Source organism: Malus sylvestris, chromosome 17 (assembly GCF_916048215.2).
Source record: "Malus sylvestris chromosome 17, drMalSylv7.2, whole genome shotgun sequence".
In the NCBI taxonomy this organism is placed as follows: domain Eukaryota; kingdom Viridiplantae; phylum Streptophyta; class Magnoliopsida; order Rosales; family Rosaceae; genus Malus; species Malus sylvestris.
In genome coordinates, this window is record NC_062276.1 from 16,930,444 (window position 1) to 16,951,607 (window position 21,164).

The 21,164-nt window shown below is 38.6% G+C and overlaps 1 pseudogene; it reads left to right on the plus strand.

Annotated features, from left to right (window-relative positions):
* The first annotated feature begins 513 nt into the window (after positions 1–513).
* Positions 514–20,402, plus strand: LOC126611852 (40S ribosomal protein S3-1-like; annotated as a pseudogene).
* Positions 20,403–21,164: the final 762 nt, after the last annotated feature.

Genomic DNA, 21,164 nt, shown 5'->3' on the forward strand with positions numbered 1-21,164 from the left:
TCTCATCTCTACTTAGCACGAGGCCTTTTGGGAGCTCACTGGCTTCGGGTTCCATTGAAACTTCGAAGTTAAGCGAGTTTGTGTGAGAGCAATCCCATGATGGGTGACCCACTGGGAAGTTCTGGTGTGAGTTCCTAGAAACAAAACCGTGAGGGCGTGGTCGATGCCCAAAGTGGACAATATTGTGCTATGGCGGAGTCGAACCCGGGATGTGGTGGGGGCCCGGGCCGAGATGTGACACCCAGAATATCCACCTAAACACCCAAATCGAGGTGTGTTGGCCGACACCTAGAAGGTGATGAAACTAGAAAGTGATGGTGATCTAGAAAATGCTACAAATTTAAAACTTAAAGTAACTAATTCTAGAGTGCACATGTGAGTGAGGTTAAACCCTTAGAGCATAGTAAATTGTAGTATTAAGGTATAGTAATGATTATACTATCAGGAGTAACCTACTACATGCCAGCCTTTGCCAGAAGTCCTCGTCGTCAAAAGAATTCTGTCACTAAAATCATGGAGGGGCGAAAAACAAGGGTGAGTATGCCTATAATATAAAGTTTTGATAACTTTTTTGTAAACGTGTAATCCTTTGCTGTAAAACAATATATAGTTTCCCAAAAATAATAATATTACGTAACTGTATAGTACCCGGCAGATATCGTAAGTCGAAGAATACGAGGTACGTATATAACAGTCATCTCAAAGTATAAGTTACTGCTCATTAATGTATATAGGCACACAAGTCCACTGTAGAGATATTCTGACAATAGAACAGGGTGGGTATAGGTTTTACCTTTTAGTACTACATCACGTGAAGCTCGCTTACATACGAGTTGAACATCAGACCTAGGGACAGGCTGACACCTAAATCGGGATTTACAATATATTTACATTAAAGCATTGAAAAATATATTAATATCAAATTCGTGATTCATTGTTCCAAACCTAAAAGTTCTCATGAGTTTCAAGTTCCATAGATCACTCCACAAATTTAACTCACCGATTTAAATGATCACTCTAATTCGAACTAAACATAGACTGCCCTATAGTATATATATGCCCTAATCTTTTGGGGATTCATTGACTTTAATAAGGCTTCAATCTCGAACGTCCATAGTCTTCACGGTCAGATCACCCCTTACCCTCCTATATTGTCTCTTAACTTTCTAACATTTCTCAATCCAAATAATGCAACTACCAAAAGTTGTAGAGCTCACTCACTGAACATATCCCTAAAGTTGAATGAACAAAAAGCGAATGGCCTCACCGCCGCCCAAACATGCTCTAATGTACATTTTTTGAAGATTTCCACTTCTTTGAAAGAATACGATTTGGTATCTAATTTTATTGAGGCGGACTGAGTGTTCTTCAATGAGCTGAATGAGTTGTTGACCAAAGAGCTGGGAGATGATGGCTACTCCGGCATTGAAGTTAGGGTTATAGCGATGCAAACCAAGATCATTATCAGAGCCACTTGGACTCACAACGTTCTTGGTATTGTGTTTGTTTATTTATTTTGGTTGAGTTTTTGAGTTTTGAGGTTTAATTTGTGGATTTATACTGCGTAATTAACTGAAAGTCAATAACTTTGATTGTGGTTTAATGTTTTGTTGGATAAGGCTTTTGAAAAGGAAAATGATTTCCGCACTCCCTTTTTCTCCGATACGTTTGTCTACCCTTGGATTGAATAATCAAGGGACAAGAACAGATAAAGGACTGCAGAGGAGATGACGAGAGTGTTAAATCATTTCCCTTAAAAAAAATTCTGAAAATAAATGATTGTCCCTTTGCTCAGTTAATGAAAATGTGAGAATTCGATACTCATACAATGAGTTTATTTGGAAATGAAAATGTGAGGATTCTTCTACTTCTAGAGATTTTGGGAGGAAAAAATGTTGCCTGATTTAGCTTATAACATGAGATGGATTTTGTTTATGACATGTGTTGATAAGTTTGTGTTTCTTGATTAGACTTTTTCGTTGATAGGCTTAGGTGAAAAGGGAAAAATAATTGGAGAACTGACATTTGTTGTTCAGAAGCGTCTTAAGTTTCATGAGAACAGTGTTGAGCTTTATGTAAAGAAAGTCAACAACCGAGGGCTTTGTGCCATTGCTCAGCATAGCCCTTGCATTACAAGCTTTTAGGAGGGCTTGATGTCTGGAAGTATGCTGAAATATGGCTTGATCTCTTTACTTATTAATATTTGGAAGAACATCATTGTGATTGAGGGAAATAAATAAAGTACAAGCATTTTTACGAAATAATTAAGTTTTAAACATGATTGAGTATTACATAAATTTTACTCTTGTGGATGATGTGTTGGAGTTTTTACTTTCCAAAATCTCATTATATCTTTATCTCTATGAACTGTGAATTGCTTCCTAAATTGAAGTCTCTTTTGCACACTCACATATTCATGCCATGCACTTTGAATCTATATTAAAGTTGAAAAAACGTTAAAGAACAATGTTCTTCCAAATATGCCCTCGCTTAGTTTCTTTTATTTCAACTTTTGCCACTGACTAGAACACCTCTTGACATCTGGGATTGCACTTACACAGACCATCTACAGATCGACCTCTTCTTCCTGCTCCATTTTCTTCCAACGTTAAAGCTATTGCTTTAATTCCATTCCCCCATTTTTCCCTTGAACGAAAAATCGAAGACCCAGAACCCAAAAATCACTCTGTTCGTGGCAAGATTTTCCGTCGAGGATGTTCCCTGGCCGATGAGCGCACAGCTCCCCGAGAGGTTGGCGTCGGTTGATGCTTTCGGTCAGGCTTCTGCTTCCTTGGCAATCTTGTCGGGCAAAGCCTGTCGGGCAATGCTTGTCGGGAAAGGCTGAAAGAGAAGGACAGAGTTAACTTTGAAAGGTGCCTTTGTGGGGCCTTAGGTGTAGGCCTTGAGGCTCACAATCAAGATTAACTTTTTAAGTGCTCAGGCGTGCCACTGCCATCTTCAGCATGGCAGATGTAAAACGGATGTTGAGTTCTGATTTCATATATACCCGATAGACTATATTAGTTATGACAGGTGCCTTTGTAGGGCCTTAGGTGTAGGCCTTGAGGCTTCTCGTTAATAACTAACATTAGTACTCGAATATATAAGGTTCGTGTTCTTGGTTAGATGAGTTTTATAACCATTATACTTCTGATTACCTGAGCCCGAATAGCAGAATTAATCCAAATAGGTGCCTTTGTGGGGCCTTAGATGTAGGCCTTGAGGCTTCCCATCAGAATTAATTATGTACTCAAACGTTCTAGTCCTAGGAACAGGATGAATCCAAATAGGTGCCTTTGTGAGGCCTTAGATGTAGGCCTTGAGGCTTCCCATCAGGATTCATTCTGTACTCAAACGTTCTATGGTTATCATCATATAATAGAAATAAAACTAAGTGATATGTCGATTACTTGCGCCTCAAGTAACTTCGGACTTCTTGTTTATCAAAGTTTGCCGTGGATGGGTTAAGTCCACATAAGGTTCTTTTTTATGCCTTGAGGTCAAGGACTTTTAATTAATCAAATCTTACATGCCCGAGGGCTTAGAACTCAGATCTGACTTGAACTATGAAGACATATTCAAATCGGATTCAAGCACTGAGAGAGTCTTTTAATAGCCATATTACTATAAATAACTTGAATACAACTTGTAGTATACAACATATTGCTAGGCTAATGAATGAAAAGACAAAAACAAAGAGGGTCGGGCAAGGTTTAACCTTGTCGGGCAAGGCTGATCGTCTTGCAACTTCCTATCTTTGTGGTTTATCAGGGGGTTTGAAAGTTTAGAAAATGGGTTGGGAAATGAGTTTACAGAAAGAAATCGATACTACAGCAAGAGTTGAACAGGGTAGCAGAGCTATTACAAAGGGTTTATCCCGAAAGGGATGAAGGCTTGGGCTGACTACAGCTTCATGTTGAAGGCAAATCTGGCTTTTGAGCAGAGTTTGTGCTTGTATTTTTTGTTTGTTTGAGTGTCCTTATTCCTGGTTTCTCTTTCTTCTTTTATAGACAACTCAGCTTGGCTTCCTGTAGCAGCAACCTTGCCCGAATGCAGCTTGAAGGGTAGTGACTCATCAGCTATTTTACTTGTTTGCCACTATAAAGTACTTTATGGGCTGTGTAGCTGGTCAGTCTATACCACTTGGCCTTTGGGTAGGTGAGCAAGTGGTCTGCATGGCCTGCACCTAGTCAGAAACGGGCTTCTCCTGCCTTCTAGACTTCGGCTAGGCTTTGACTGGGCTTCGAGTTCTTCTTCCTTTTGGGCTGCCACTTTGGGCCAACTCCCCCCGAGCCCAAAGCTCAAGTTTTCATCCAAACAGTGCCCCCTTCAATCAACGTTAAGGCTGGAATCCTATGCGCCAACATTGATTGAATATCTGCATGCTTGTATATCAACTCTTGGAACTTGTGTTTTTTGGACAGGATGAAGGCGATCCTGTGTCTCTTGCTCTTCCCACGACCTTTGAACTGTCCTCTGAGGTCCTTATAAATTCTGGCTCGAAATTTCTTCTGTCAAACCAACAAATCCTCTCCAGCCTCCTTCTTTATCTCCCTCGAGCGTTCGTCTTTATCCAAAATTGAGAAATGGGTTCTTCAGGATCTAAGTAGGGTTTCCTAAAACTCCCTTTTCGTGAGAAAATGGGTTTTCATCAAATGGCTGCTATCTCCAACACCCTTGGTCAAACACCCCGCTATGTTCAACACCCTTGGTCAGGCGGTTTCCTCTTGAAGGCTTGCCTTCCAGCTCGTTGCTGTGATAAATCAGGCTTCACCATCACATATGGTGATGACTCTGTCTAAGGATCCTCTACCAGGCGTGTCTTAGCCGCACAACCCGATCACCTGATCGGGTTCTATCCATGGAGACATCAAAAAACCAACTGAGAACAACATTACATCAGGAAGGAATCGAATGTAATACGTCGGATTTGAATTTGTTGTAAATTTCACCAATTTGTCGAAATGAAATAAACATTACTTTAGCAACTTTTGTCTTTCTGTCTTCTTGAATGATTGATGAACATACACTGCGCTTGGCATCCCGAAGCTTGCTTTACCTTGCATCCTCCTCAATGTAGCAATCTCTAACATCCCATAGTGTAGGACAATATTTCTTCAAGAATTTAACATTAATAGGATGTTTCTGCCTATTTCCTTCAAGGTTCGCTAAGTAGTATCCTCCCTTGTCCAATACTTGACTAATAATAAAAGGACCTTCCCATGTCGGGCTCCACTTTCCAAAGCCTCTGAGCTGAGCTCCTAGAGGGAGGACTGTCTTCCATACCAAATCTCTCTCCTTGAAAGACTTCATCTTCATCTTTTTGTTATAAGCTCGGGCAACAACTTTCTTTCCTTCTTGAATCTGATTCAAGGCTTCAATTCGGGCTACATCTAAGTCTTCAATTCCTTGACACATGGCTTCGACGTACTCCTCACTGTGTAACCCGAACTGATTTTGAATTCTGACAGAACTTACATTGATCTCCATGGGAAGCACTCCATCTTGCCCGAAGGTTAAAGCATAAGGAGTTGTGCCTGTTCCTGCCCTCTTGGAAGTTCTGTATGCCCACAAAGTGTTTCCCAGCTTTTCATGCCACTTCTCCGGACTATCCATCACCATTCTTTTGATAATGTTTACCAAAATCTTGTTGCTGGATTCTGCCTGACCATTTGACTGTGGGTAGTAAGGACTGGACTGGATCATCTTTATTTTGTATTTGTTTGCAAACTCCTCAACTTCTTTTGAAATAAAAGATGGCCCACGATCCGTTACTATAGTTTCGGGCACTCCAAACCTATACAGAATCTTGGTTTCAATGAAATTCTTAACTGTGGCTGAGGTTATGGACTTCACTGCCGATGCTTCCACCCATTTGGTGAAGTAATCCGTTGCCACAATTATGAAAGTGTGCCCCTTGCTAGAAGCTGGATATATCTGCCCGATGAAGTCCATTGTCCATCCTCGGAAGGGCCAAGGCTTAACCACTGGATTCAAAGGTACTGAGGGCACATGTTGGAGAGGTCCGTGCCTTTGACACTCTTCACAGCCTCGGGCATAGGATTTGCAATCCTTTTCCATGTCGGGCCAGAAATATCCATACCTTCTGAGCAACCACCTCATCTTTGTTCCAGCCTGATGTGCTCCACATACTCCCTCATGTAATTCGGCCATTACTCTCATAAACTCTTCTTGGCCTAAGCATTTCAGTAGTAACCCATCTGGAGTCTTTCTTAGTAGGTCTCTTGCCCACAAGACATACTTGGTTGCTTGCTGTCTATTCTTCTTGCTTGTGGGCGAAGAGGGATCTTTCAAATGATGGATGATAGGTGACCTCCAGTCTTCTACCTCGGTCTCTAGAACCATTATATCCAGACTGAATCCCTTTTCTAGGATAGAAAGAAGGTTTCTTCTCTGGATCTCGATATCTACTCTATATTTCCTCTCCGGTATTGGCACTCTTGAAGCCAGTTGCGCCATTTCGTTGGCCGCTAGGTTGGATCCTCTGGGAACATGACTAACAGATATATCAGAATCCCAGAAACTCAATAATTGTGTAGCCACCAAGTAATATCCCGCCATGGTGATATGTCTGCACTTGAACTCACCATTTAGATGATTTATTACTAACTTTGAATCACCAAAAACCTCCACCTTCACTGCCCCCAGATCCATCAAGATTTCCAGACCAATTATTAAGGCTTCGTACTCTGCCCGATTATTGGTGTTTCCTTGGTAATCCAGGAGAAATGAGTAATAATGACAAACCCCTTGAGGGTTGATAATGACAATCCCAGCTCCTTAAGCCTTCTGAGTGTATGAACCATCAAAATACAGCTTCCAATGAGTGATCCAGAGGCCAGTCACTCTTCTTATCTCTTGTTGGACCCACTCCTCTTTGCTCGAGATATCTTCTCTTGGCGGGATCCAAACGCTAGTAACTTCCAGGCTTCCCGGGATATTGATTTCCTCACCTTGAGATTCTTGATGCTCCGCCAAGAAGTCAGCAATTGCTTGGCCCTTAACTGCTCTTTGAGGTACATACTGAAAACTGAACTCCAATAGTGCTAGAATCCATTTCCCAATCCTTCCTGTTAGCATTGGCATTGACAACATGTACTTTATCACATCTGTCTTGGCGATGATGTGCACGTGATAAGGTAACATGTAATGCCTTAGCTTACTAGCAGTAAAATATAGAGCCAAGCACAATCTCTCTACTGGGGAATACCTTGTTTCTACCTCGGTCAGAATTCTACTAAGGTAATACACTGCTTGCTCTTTCCCGCCTTCATTAGTTTGAGCTAGTAAACTCCCGATTGATTTTTCTGAGGCAGAAATATAGAGCTTTAAAGGTTTTCCCCTTTTAGGTGGCACCAAAACTGGTGGAGAAGTCAGATAAGCTTTGATACCATTGAAAGCCTCTTGGTGTGGTGGTCCACACTCGAAATTCTCTTTATCCTTCAATTTTAGTAAAGGAGTCAGTGGCTGGATCTTGCCCACTAGATTGGCAATGAATCTTCTCAAGAAATTAATTTTGCCCAGCAGCCTCTGGAGTTGTACTTTGTTTGTAGGTGAAGGTGACTCCATTATTGCCCATGCTTTGTTTTTGTCCACCTCTACACCTCTTTGATGAACCAGGAACCCCAAGAAGTTGCCCGCTCTTACTCCAAACGCACACTTCTTTGGATTCATCTTCAATTTGTGGATCCTCATCCTTGTCAATGCCTGCTTGAGATCTATCAGATGATGCTCTTCTGTCTTGGATTTCACCACGATGTCATCAATGTACACCTCCATATTATGGCCAATCAGATCATGAAAGATGGCATTCATTGCCCTTTGGTAGGTTGCACCAGCATTCTTGAGCCCGAATGGCATAACCAGATATTCATATGCCCCCACATGCCCAGGGCACCTAAAAGCTGTTTTATGTATATCCTCCGGAGCCATCTTTATCTGATTATACCCGACATTTCCATCCATAAAAGATAAGACTTTGTGTTTTGCTACTGCATCAATGGATAGATCGGCCATGGGCATGGGATACTCATCTTTTGGTGTAGCGCCATTAATATTTCTGTAATCAACACAACATCGCACTGCTTTTGTTATAGCTTTTAAAATGGGTACAATGTTGGCTAACCACTCCACATATTTGGCTGGCTTGATAAATCCGGCTTTTACTAGCCTATCAATCTCTTCTTTGACCTTCTCTTCTATCTTCTTCGACATCCTTCGTGGTGCTTGCTTAACCGGCTTATATCCTTCCTTGATGGGCATTCTGTGTTCCACCAAGGTTGCATCTAAACCTGGCATCTCAGTATAATGCCAAGCAAAACAATATTTGAATTCTTGCAAGAGACGGGTAATTTTTGCCTGATCTTCACTCCCCAATAAACCACTGATTTGTATTGGCCTTGGATCTTCCTTTATTCCTAGTTCAATCACTTCCAAATGATCTTGGACCTCTGGTGGTGGCTTATCAGGTTCTGCACACAAAAATTCGACTAGCTCCGGGCTCTCGGGCAGGTCGTCTAACCCATCTAGGTCATATATGCACTCGGCCATTTGAATCGCCCTTTCCAATTCTTCTCGACAAGATTCCTCCTTGCTCTCATCCTGGCTGGTCGAAGCTCCTACCTGCCATTCCTGCTCTTCTTTGTCTAAGAGCTCATTTTCTTGTCTTCTTCCTTTCCCATACACCAGCAGTCTTTTAATCAGGGATCTGACTGCTATTACCTGATCTTTCCTTTTTTGCTCCGTCATTGATGGTGTAGGGGCGTCAGGATGATACAAGGTATATCCCACTCCTCAGTAGTAAGGAGCATTCCTTGTTCCAAGAGCTTCTGGGCCGTCACCTTGGTAGGGCGGCCGTTCTCATCTGCTCCTTAACATTTCAAGATTCCTACGTTGGGATTGTAGAAACTTGTTTCCGCCACATTGGCTGTGGGAAGAAATGGCCATGATTCGGCCTCTACCATCTCCCAAAAGCCTGGCCCTTCTGCGTTTGCCTCATGATAGACAGCCACTTGTTGGTGTAGAGTGGAAGGTATGGTAAGACTCTGGTGGATACAATCTCTTCCAAGTAAGGCTCCATAGATGGAGGTGCAGTCCACCACAAAGAATGCCAACATGATCTGTTTAGACCCCAAGTCCACTTCTAATGGCAATATCCCATGAGTCCTGGTGATAGCGCCCGAGAAGCTAGAAACTGTGAGGTCTGTATGAATAAGATCATTTGTGCCTCTTCCCAACTTTTTCATCTGCTTAGTTGTCAGCACATTAACAGCTGCTCCTCCATCAATCAAAATCCTTTTGAAGGGCACTCCCTCCAAATGAGCTGTCACATATATTGGCTTCAGATGATTGGCAAGTGAAATGTTCAGGTGGCTGAACACCATCTTGTCTGTATAGATCCTTAAAGGACCCTCCTTGGGTGTTTTAGATGACTCAGCTTTTCCCAATTCTCTTTCTTCAGCTATCTCCACATTGACATGAGCCATCATTGGCTCAGTTGCTACATAATCACCTTCCATGATGGCGGGCTGATTTGGTTGGGCACCAAACATGGCGGATAACACATATGCCATGTTTATATGAAAGTTGCTAGGCTCCAGCAGTCCTTCATTCTTGCTCCCCATCTGGTCCATGAACTCATCCAACCAAGCCATTGCATCTGGTGGAAGCAGTGGTTCTGGTGCCCCCTCTAGTTGATTCACACCTGAATATGGTATTTGCCTTGGAATTTCCCCGAAATGATCCACCACTGACAGAAAATGTGGTTTCCTTTCAGATGAGACCGTTCCAAAACAAATAGGCTGCTCTGTCTTCCATCTGGGAGTCGGCACCATAACCATATCTTCTTGAGCTCTCCTCAAGATTCTATATTTCCCAGGGTGTAGGCTTTGTGGCACATGGTTTCCTTCGCCTTCAGTCTTGCTATTAGCCTTTTCTAATTCCTTCTTACTCCTCCAGCGGAGCTGACTACTCCCTCAAGATGACGTTTTCTCCAACTTTTGATTTTTGGACGCTTCAGACATCGCAGGGGTTTTTAAGGAGTTCATGTAGGCTTTGTGTTGCCTTTGGACCCTTCTGATCATGGAAGCACCCATTTGTTTAACAGGCTGCCCATTCTTCCCAACCACGTACCATTTTCTCCCAAGGCGGGCAGGGTTATCTCTCTGGACAGGATTTGTTATCCTATCGTTCCTCTTGGCTTATCTTCCCGCATGGTCGTGCTGAGAATGCTCTACACCCTTCCCATTTGACCTTTTAGCTTCCTCATTTTTTGCTTCCTCAGAAACCTCATGATTTCGAAATACTTTTGATAAAGCTTTTGGTTGGGAATCACCTCCTAGCCGCTGAAAAACACTCCGGGAAGGGTTTGCCCGCCTGGCTTTTTCGCGGGCTTCTTTCTTTTTCTCTTCTTCCTTCCTCCTGATCAGCTCATGATCCATGAAGATTCCTGCGGGTGGTATTTTGAGCTCACACTCGCATTGGCACTTGCTGCACAGAACCATCCCTTTGATTATGGCTGCTTTTGGATGTTCAGGCAATTTGACCACCCCTTTTGTGGGTTTGTCAGCCAATCTTCCTTCCTCCACTTCCCTTGTAACTTTTTCTTTCCCCTTCTCAGCCCATGCCATACTAATCATATTCACTAGGGCCTCTGAGAAGGGATCTGTAGCTTTATCTGCCATTGCTTCTTCTGGCTGACTGGTTTTAACTTTCTCTTTTTCCCTATCATCCTTTTCCCCAGGCTGAGGTAAGGATGTAGGAATAGTTGATCTTTTAACCATGTTTGTTTCTTTTCTGAAGCCTGTGGAGGCGTCATCCAATCTTTGCAACATCTGCAACAAGGTCGTTTGCAAATCTTTTGGCATTTTTAAGATATATCTTTTGATCAAACAGATCCCACCGGGCGTGCCAAAACTATGTTCGTGGCAGGATTTTCCATCGAGAATGTTCCCTGGCCGACGAGCGCACAGCTCCCCCAGAGGTTGGCGTCGGTTGGTGCTTTCTGTCGGGCTTCTGTTTCCTTGGCGGTCTTGTCGGGCAAAGCCTGTCGGGCAATGCTTGTCGGGCAAGGCTGAAAGAAAATGACAGAGTTAACTTTGAAATGTGCCTTTGTGGGGCCTTAGGTGTAAGTCTTGAGGCTCACAATCAAGATTAACTTTTTAAGTGCTCAGGCGTGCCACTGCCATCTTCAGCATGGCAGATGTAAAACGGATGTTGAGTTCTGATTTCATATATACCCGATAGACTATATTAGTTATGACAGGTGCCTTTGTAGGGCCTTAGGTGTAGGCATTGAGGCTTCCCGTTAATAACTAACATTAGTACTCGAATATATAAGGTTCGTGTTCTTGGTTAGATGAGTTTTATAACCATTATACTTCTGATTACCTGAGCCCAAATAGCAGAATTAATCCAAATAGGTGCCTTTGTGGGGCCTTAGATGTAGGCCTTGAGGCTTCCCATCAGAATTAATTATGTACTTAAACGTTCTAGCCCGAGGAACAGGATGAATCCAAATAGGTGCCTTTGTGGGGCCTTAGATGTAGGCCTTGAGGCTTCCCATTAGGATTCATTCTGTACTCAAACGTTCTATGGTTATCATCATATAATAGAAATAAAACTAAGTGATATGTCGATTACTTGCGCCTCAAGTAACTTCGGACTTCTTGTTTATCAAAGCTTGTCGTGGATGGGTTAAGTCCACATAAGGTTCTTTTTTATGCCTTGAGGTCAAGGACTTTTAATTGATCAAATCTTACATGCCCGAGGGCTTAGAACTCAGATCTGACTTGAACTATGAAGACATATTCAAATCGGATTCAAGCACTGAGAGAGTCTTTTAATAGCCATATTACTAGAAATAACTTGAATACAACTTGTAGTATACAACATATTGCTAGGCTAATGAATGAAAAGACAAAAACAAAGAAGGTTGGGCAAGGTTTAACCTTGTCGGGCAAGGTTGATCGTCTTGCAACTTCCTATCTTTGTGGTTTATCAGGGGGTTTGAAAGTTTAGAAAAGGGGTTGGGAAATGAGTTTACAGAAAGAAATCGATACTACAGCAAGAGTTGAACAGGGTAGCAGAGCTATTACAAAGGGTTTATCCTGAAAGAGATGAAGGCTTGGGCTGACTACAGCTTCGTGTTGAAGGCAAATCTGGCTTTTGAGCAAAGTTTGTGCTTGTATTTTTGGTTTGATTGAGTGTCCTTATTCCTGGTTTCTCTTTCTTTTTTTTATAGACAACTCGGCTTGGCCTCCTGTAGCAGCAACCTTGCCCGAATGCAGCTTGAAGGGTAGTGACTCATCAGCTATTTTACTTGTACTGCCATTATAAAGTACTTTATGGGCTGTGTAGCTGGTCAGTCTATACCACTTGGCCTTTGGGTAGGTGAGCAAATGGTCTGCATGGCCTGCACCTAGTCAGAAACGGGCTTCTCCTGCCTTCTAGACTTCGGCTGGGCTTTGACTGGGCTTCGAGTTCTTCTTCTTTTTGGGCTGCCACTTTGGGCCAACTCCCCCCAAGCCCAAAGGTCAAGTTTTCATCCAAACACACTCATATGTCACCCATCTCCTTTTTTGCCACTATTCTCATCTCCTGGTAGTTTGTTCTCTCTATTAGATTCAATATGGGTGAGTTCTTCGTTGATCATTGCCTTCATGATTCCCAATTTGGGTTTTTAGGTGTCTTTAATTGTCGTTTTGATCTAGGTTTTTTTGCGTTTTTGCTTTTAGTTTGTGGGTTTTATCTTTTGGTTGTTTGATGAATGAATCTGTATGGGAGTTTTTGGTGTTTTATTAATTACATTGTATTTGGGGCCTTGGGTAAGTTCAGAAATTTTGTAAATGAGTGCATGTTGTTTTTAGGATTGTTGATTTTTATTTGAGTTCTGAAAACTTTGCAGAGCTTCTGCATCTTGGAATCTAGAACATAAGTTTTTAAGGCTACTAAAGTTTTCAAGTTCCTATTTCCAATTTTCTATTGTCTCATGGTTAAATAATACACACATATTATGTTGCAGAAAAAAGGTTCTTAGTAAGAAATAATTGCACCCATCATTTTCATGCCTTTTTCCAGTCGGTGATAGTAAAGGAAGACTTTTTGTGTAATTAAATTCTTTTTGCATTTCAAAGTTGTAAATTGATCAATTTTTTAGAGTTAGCAGTAAAAGTCCCAAGGTCCTACTATTTCAAAATGCCATAGGCTCATAGCCAAAAAGCCTTGAGTTTTTTGTTTTACCATCTTTACCATGTAGCTTACCACTCATACCATAACTCATATTATCTTGCATCTGTCAACAAGTGTCTAAAAGTTCTTTAAATATGTTCTAATCAACTGCAAAAAGGTCTAGAGTTCAACAAAATTATTTCAAGAGCTCTCGAAGATCCAACAGAACCAAATTTCAAGAAGTTCACTGGGTTTTGACTTTGAGTGCCTTTGTTTGCATGGATATGAACTTTGACATTTCACAATGACTAATGATATTGCAGATAAAAGAGAACAATGCCTCCTTTCTTTTTTGGCTGTAGAGAGAGAATAGCTGAAAGGCTTGAAATAATGATTTGGTCACCAGGCAAACATACTAGAGAATTACCACAAAATATATATGCATTCTTATCACTTTTTACTATAAGTTTTTCCTTTTTATTTTTATCCACTATATTAATTGAGTGTCCTAGGGTTGTGTTATTGTTTTCACTGCAAGTTTGTAAACATTTACATATTGCCAACATAGATTTTGATATATAGACACTCTTTCTAGCAATATGTATATTTTGTTTGCAAATTTACAAGACAATGAGCATCGTACGAATCTGTGACTTAAAGCCCCTTAGAAACGATATGAAGATCAAAATTAGAATTTGTTGAATGTGGAGACCCAAAATGTTTAGACCTCAAAACCAATTCAATGGCTTATAATGTGTACTGGTTCATTAATTGGTGAGAAAACCAGTCAAATGGAATAAAGTTAAAATTTGGAGAGAGAATGATGCTATGTGATCAGACAATAACATACATGTACAAATGGCTTAACAACTAATTCAATGGCTTCCAATTTCTAATTGACATATTAACCATTGAGTTTAAACTATCTAATTGACTTAGTGATTAACCACCATTACGGATATTAGACAAGTAATTTGATGTAATTTCTGTTGGAAATCACCCTGAAATTGAGGAAGACTTCTTGTGATTAGTAATTGTAAGTTCACTTAAAATGAACATCACGCTCTTAAGGGTTGCATGGTTTTCCAAAGGGTTTTCACAAAACTTAATGAGTTTTACATGTTTATATTTGATCTAAACATCATAGACGGGTTGCATATTAGATATACGTTTATACGTTTTCGCTTGAGCAGCATGAGGAAAATATGCATTAGGAAAACCTATCTTTCAAAGGAAAACTAATGAAAAGGGCTTAAAAACTTTGAGTTTTAATGATAAGGACAAAATAAAGGGTAAAGTGAATACTACCAGGATTGACTTTTTAGTGTAAAAATGTGGTTTTTCGTTAAAGTGAACAGTACCGGGTGCTTTTCGTTAAAGTTCCCATCTTTCAAAGCATGTATATGAAAATTCATAAATAATTGGTAAAATTGCATAGGATTGTTTATGGTGACGGCTAAACTCTAGTCTTTCCCATAATTGTTTTATTCTTAAAAATGTTTTTCCTTCTTTGGTGCCACTTTCCCCAATTTTTTAGATTCCTTTTATTGTTATTTTAGTTTTTAAATTTCAAAATCACAAATCATTGGTAAAATCTGTTTTAAATAATTAATTAAGAATTAGTTTAATTACAAAATTAGTAAAACAATCTTTGTGGAGAACGACCTTGCATGAGCGATTATACTACAATTTGCTTGTACTCTTGCAAGTATTTTACGTAATTTTAACCCTATTTATGCAGGTACTAAAAATCCTATTAGGTATCCTGTCTAGATAAAGTTGAAATTCTCACAAGTAATTAGACATATTTATAAACCTACACTTTATATGCAATCTTTGTATGCCAACATTTTTTCATGTTATAATCTTATGATATTAGATTGTCAAATTGCAAGATGTTGTGCATATCACAGCAGTGCAAGCATTAGAAGACAAGATGGTTAGAAATGAAAGAGTGGAAACTAAATGTGAAGTTCATCTTCAAAACACTAGATAAAAAGTCAATAAAGTATTTACAAATTTACAAATTTTATTTGACCAAAAGATGTAATATAGCAATTACAATTTTATTTTAGCAGAAGATGTAATATAGCAATCACAATCTTCATGTGTTTTTATACATCATTTGGTGTGAAAGTCACCACCCACAAGTAATTCGTTTACATTATCTCCTCTTATAAACTATATAATTTGTTGTTGCACAATTTGCTAAGAATATTTAAGTTATTTATTCGGGTTTGGCTAAACTAGAATTTTTTTTTTCAATATCCCACACATAGAAATTGCAATCCACATATGATATGCATAACAATCCATTATAGTATTATGTAAATCTTCTCATTTTAGTATTATACGTATCATTGTCTAAACAAATATTGCAAAATACTCCATTCGTGTGCAAAGTAATAGTTGCATGATTTGATTTGAGTAACGGTTGGGGGTACAATGATTCTCCAATCTGTTTCAAACAACTAAAACCAAAGCCCGAAAGTGACCTGCTGGTTTGTCCAACTGATGATATTGAGAAACCTATTGCTTGGTAATATGAAATTACTCTTAGTCTATTACTGTATAATACATAAACTTAGTTATTTTTCTTTATAAATAATCATATCAATTTTAACACATGTTAAAAGTTAGCTTAATTCTTGAAGATGCCAATGACGAAACCAATGTCGTCATTTTGGCAAATCAGCCGAAGAACTATTTGGAATCACATGTGAAGAATTAGTTATCAACAAAGGTTTATGTGACCAAAAGGAATTACCCCAATAAATGTTCTGAGCAAAAGGTCAAATCAAATTTTTCCAACTCAAACTTGAGAAAGTTAAAAATGACATGAGTATAAATGACTTACTCATCCAAGTTCTTTTCCATGATCAAACACAAACTCACCCTTCAAACAACAACAAAGGTGATGAAGCAATAAGTAACCCTGTTAGGAAACATATCATTCATGAAATGCCGCCCTCTGCCAACATCTCACTCAAGAAATCTCTACCAACATCTCCAACTGAGAGCAGTTCAAGTTTAAAGAAATGACAAAGGAACCAATCAGAAAAACTTTTTCACCTCTACACCAACGAAAAAAACTTAAGAGGTTAGTCTTTATAAAAAATAAAATAAAACAAATAACTAAGTAAACATTTTTTTTTCATTACTAGATGTGCATTAATGATTAATCACTTTCCATTTACATGATCCAAGTGATACCACAAGTGGATACAGTGAAGAGGTCATCGCATCTGCAGAGACTTATGACAAGAATGTAGCAAACACAGATCAAACCTCAAGCAAATAGAGTATGGATCCCAACACTCATAAATCAATGTTCTTAATGATAAGTGAATTTTATATTATATATTTAACCCTATTCTTGGTATATTTTGGTTAATATTTTGGAAGAATTTTGATACTTTGAATTGTATTTTCAATATAGGACTCTCGACTTCCTCTGAAGCAAAACGTGGTCAAATGGACGAATTTTGGAGTAATTCCAGTTGGAAGACGTTCGTGAGTTACTTAGCGTGATCGTATCAAGAATTGGGATTTTTCCATCAAGCGGTTATTTTCTAGCGATAAAATAAAGGAGCGATGCGCTGTGCTGGAAAATGACGTTTCTGGGCTTAAATTGCGTTTTTAGAGCCCAAGATGACCTCTGATGGTTTCGTGGCCTTCTGGAGATGTGTTTGGAACGTCCTTAACTTTAAAACAAGCTATCTTGGGCCGGATTTGGAGTAGATCTGAGACTAAAACGTGGCTGGACAAGTACTTGGCAGATTCTCCTAGTTAGTTAGGGTTTTATTTTCTAAGATATTTTATTATTTTTCTTAGTTTCCTAGTTGGAGTAAGAAACCTATGTCTTAGGGTTTGTGAGGGCTGAGCAAATATATTGCTTTGGCCGTCTACAGTTTTAGACGACGCTTATTATTATTTAACTTTAGAGACAAAGAAACTTAAAGGTGTTTTCATTCCTTTTCTTCTTAATAATATTTTCTATGATTTCAGTTATGAATATGCATAACTAATTCTTCTTGCTAGGGCGAAGCCTTGAGCCTTAGCATGAATATGTAATTTTTATTTAATTGTTTATGATTGATTGCATGCACACTTTGAATTATTGATCACTGTTTTAAACTATCTAATTATCTTGATGATTGGCCACCATTAGGATGTTTAGACAAGTAATTGGATGCAATTCGGTCGGAATATCACCGGAGGATTGAGTATTGCTTCTTGTGATTGATAATTGTAATTTCATCTAAGGCGAATATCACGTTCTTAGGAGTTGCATGGTTCTTCAAAAGGTTTTCATAAAACTTAATGAGTCTTGCATGTTCATATTTGATCTGAATATCACAGACGGATTGCATGTTAGACATACGTTCTTGCTTGAATATCACGAGGAGAATATGTATTAGGAAAACCTAACCTTCGAAGTGGCATGTGTAAATCGTAAGTAATTGGTAGAAATTCATAGGATTGCTAGGTGATGGTGGAACCCTAATGCCTTTATAAATTGGTATTTAAAACTCTTTTCTTCGATTATTTTAGTTTTTGTTTAAAATTCATTTTTTAATATTACCCACTCTCAAACTCTCTTTTCTCAAGATTTAATTCTAAGTATTTAATTAGGAATTGTTTCTACATCAATTATCCAAATAGTCCTTGAGGAAAACGACCTTGCATGAGCATCTATACTACAATATCCTTGTATTCTTGCAAGTATTTCATGTGATTTTGACCCTAGTTGCATAGACATTAAAAATCCAATCACTTAACAATTTTTTTTCCATCTTGAATGAGTAGTCTCTCTAATATGGAATTATGTCTTTATAAATATTAGATAATATAGATCTGCCTATTTCACTTGGGTTGTTGGTGAAAATGATTTGCATAATATGAATTTATGACTATTTGCAATTTGACGAAATCTATGATCATTCCAATTCCTGTTACAAAGTACTAACTCCATTAATCTGATTTCATTTTTCACAATCAAACTAAATAGATGCTACATAAGAAACATGACCTAATATGATGATCGTCAGTATATATTTCTTGCTTTATTAGAAGCTTAGTATCTGAGGAAGAACTTTTATATTCACAATTGTAGTTCGATTTTTGCTTATATTGTGTGTGTTGAGTATAAGTATGCCGCTAATGGAAGTAAAATATATAAATATGTTTAGGGTTAATCAATGATTGTTTAAATTTTTGGCCAATGTTAGAGAAACGATTAAGCGTTTTTGTTTGATTGTATTACTGTGCTTGATAAATGATTAAGGAGTAAGAAATTGTTTTTTGCTTATGCTTTGCTTAGGTGTGTACTTGATTAGATGTTGGGTTGGTTATTTTGGAGCTTTCAACATGACTTTCGATATCTAATACAAAATGTGAATAACCCAAGTTCAATTTTGTCAAATTTTTTTGTGTGGCTTGAAAAGAAATTTAACATTCTTAAATATGTCATAATTAGATAATACAAAGTTGCTTTCGTCTTTAGATAGTATCATATGTCATTCAATTTATTCCTATGCAATTTAGAGTCATCCAATTCATAAGTGATCAAATTCTGTTATTAATTTTTTTGTTTTGAATTTCAGTTCATTACTGTCGTACAAGACGAATGAGGTGCCATTAACGTAGTTATGCATATGGGTGCCTTTAATGGAACAAATCTTACTTTTTAAGCTTTGTACAGTCTTAGATGTAAAAGACTCATTGGGATAGGACCATAGCTTTTGAAAAACAATCCATGAGGATGGCCTACTAACATCCTCAATTTTTGTCATATAATATATGAATGTAAATAGAACTTCTTGGCTATAGCATACTACCATCCTAATTTTCGTCATGTAGTATGAGAATGTAAATAGCACGCTCTAACTATGGCATATCATCATCCTTAATTTCTCATGTAATATATTTATATAAGCACTACTTTTTGGCACATATTTTTTTCAAAACTTTTTCATGTTTAACATAGTTTTGAAACCCGCAGCATTGCACAGGCTCAGATGCTTGTCTGTATCTATTATTGGAAATCTATTAGCATTAATCTATAGTAACAAAAATGCTACCCTGTAGACTGCAAACTTAAAGTGACTATTGTTTTACATGTGAATTTTTTAGTATAAATAATTATGGACATCTGCAAATAGCTGAGTTTAGTTTGTACATCCACGCAACTGAGATCTCTCTTTCTAAGGAAAATGATTCCACTTGTCCAGTGTTTCTTGATTGCCTATCGTTAATAGCAATAGCATTCAGTTTTTAATCTCCCTTTGCTCATCATAATGCATTAAGATCTTCAAGAATGCTTACACTGTAGGTCTGAGTTTTGTTAGTCTGTTTAAACTAATAAATAGTTCTTGGAGGTTGGGAACTCCTACATTTCATTAATTGTCAGCGCGTGCTTCACTTGAGTGCTTGAGGGAATCAGTTAATTAAACATTCATTACTAAATGAAGTTAATTTGAATTCCGAGTTGGTCAATTATTATTGTTCCTTTAGGAACCATAGTCTTTATGAATGCTAATCTACAGCTTTTTGATGGTTGCTAAACCAAATGGCTTGAAAGCTTCCGTGTTCTTATTCAACATTTCCTTGTTCTGTGTTGCTTGGTTTCTGTCATACGTTAGGTTTATATAACTCTGTCTTGTACAACCATTATGCTTTAGTTATTACCTTGGGGTTTGGGTTTTGTCGACTCCTATTGAACTTACCTTTTACCTTCTTTTTTGTTAGGGCATGCTATGGCCTTTGGTGTCCTTAAATTTGTCATGGAAAGTGGATCAATGGGATGTGAGGTGAGAACGAAAGCTGTTTCCTTTCAATGACATTATTAGTAAGCATTACACACCAACTTAGTAAAGAGATTTATTTTATTTTATTTTATTTTTTTAACTTTACAACATGCATGTCATTGTTAGTGGTAAACTCACGGCTCAGCATGCCAAGTACATGGAATTCAAGGATGGATAGATGATATCCTCTGGCCAGCTTGTTAATGAATGTATCGATGCTGTTGTGCGGCACGTGCTTCTTAGATATGTTAGCTCTTCTAGCTTTCTGGCACTTATTGAGATTTTGGTTATCTCTTCCCTGCTTTTGTTATCTTTTACTTACTTTCATATACCCTTATGATGTTTTAGGATGGTCTTGGGTTGGTGCCTGACAAGTGGTGTCACATCCACAAACCAGACACCTAATAGTGCCACGTCCTATTGACATTTTGATACTATGATGTCATGCCGCAACGTTATAACACCACGTTCCCAATAGAAAGTAAGGCAAATAGAGTGGAACAAAATTGTGCTTTAACGCCCTACGAGAATGTAAATAAAATTGGTAAGCCAACAATAAATCGAAATTTCAATTTTATTTAACAAGCAAGTTAACTACAATAAAATCAGAGTTTACTTCAAATACAATTTTTAGCAAGGCAAATTCACTTTATCGCCACTGCCATATTCTCCCGTGACACACCCCAACCCGGAATATCAACTAGGACTTCGAATCCAGCCGTACTAGCCAACACCTGGAAGGTGACGGAGCCATAAAGTGTAATGATGTGAAAAAAAGTGAATAAATTTAAACCTAAAAGTGCCAAAATACAAGTGTGCGCTGTGAGAAGAAATGAACCCATTTGACATGTGACGTCAGAGCATAAGTAAAGTACAGTAGAGTGGATTGAAAATCATACCATCGAAGGTAATCTCCAATACCAAGACTTGCCACGAATCCTCGTCGATACGAAAGCTCTGCTACTAGACCTAGAGGGATAAAAACAAGAATGAGTGGGCCAGAAAATAAAGCTTTAATAAAGACCTTTAAACGATATAATCCCTCACAGCATCTCATTAGCAATATAAGTAATCATGTGCTTAATGACCCATAATAGCACGTCAGTCAGAGTCACCTATGGTGACCTGTACGACTACAACCATATCTCATCAATCAATGCTAGTACA